This window comes from Chiloscyllium plagiosum, unplaced genomic scaffold (genome assembly GCF_037043375.1).
Source record: "Chiloscyllium plagiosum isolate Xiang-an unplaced genomic scaffold, Cpla_swu_hap1 HiC_scaffold_166, whole genome shotgun sequence".
NCBI lineage: Eukaryota > Metazoa > Chordata > Chondrichthyes > Orectolobiformes > Hemiscylliidae > Chiloscyllium > Chiloscyllium plagiosum.
The window spans coordinates 140,186-141,163 of NW_028270305.1; positions in this window are offsets into that span (position 1 = coordinate 140,186).

Consider the following 978-nt stretch of genomic DNA (forward strand, 5'->3'; position numbering starts at 1 on the left):
GTTTATTTTAAATAATGTAAACCACATTCCCTTACCTGGAATAAAAGTGTGATTTCACTACAAACATTGTCCTTGCTAAGTCGCAATTACTCAACATGAAAAATAGGATATAATTTTTATTGAGAATACATCAATTAGCACCATTATCTAACTTCGGATTGACTGCAATATGCATATGCTAAATAAGGTTTAAGAAAGAATGACTTTTGGAAATAATGATTCGATGGTGCCTAAAATTAATATCAGGTTCTCATGATGTGGATATACCACCAATGGCTCCAGTGGTGGAAATGCTTAGTGGGCAGTATTTCCATGATGGTATAGAGGTGTGTGATCTGCCAGGAATGGGAGCTCCCACTTCATCTGGAGCAGCGTCTGTTGACATGGACCAGGGAGCATTGTGACATCAGACTGGGAGTTCCAACCACACGTGGAGCAACTTTTATTGACATTGCGCAGCAGGGAGTATTGGAACATTAGACTGAGATCCAGCCTCACCTGGAGCAGCCTCTATTGACATGAAGCAGCAGGAAGCATTGAAACATCATACTGCGATTTCTAACCTCATTTGGAGCAGCTTCAGTTGACATGGAGCAGGGAGCTTTGCAAGATCCGTCTGGGAGCTCCACTCTCACCAGGAGCAGCTTTTAATGTCATGTAGCAGCAGGAAGCATTGGGACATCAGAGTGATAGATCCAACCTCAACTGGACCGCTTCTATTGACATGGAGCAGGGAGCATTGGGACATCAAACTGGGATCTCCAACTTCAATTAGAGCAGCTTCTATTGAATGGAGCAGCAAGAAGCATTGAAACGTCAGGTTGGGAGCTCCAACCGCACTTGGAGCAGTTGGTATTTACATGGAAGAGGAGGGAGGATTGGGACATTAGGCTGGGGAAAGGATCTTCAACTATTTTAATCTGAAGTAAAATATGATTCAACGACTCAGATGTTAATTGATTTATGATGAATCTTTCC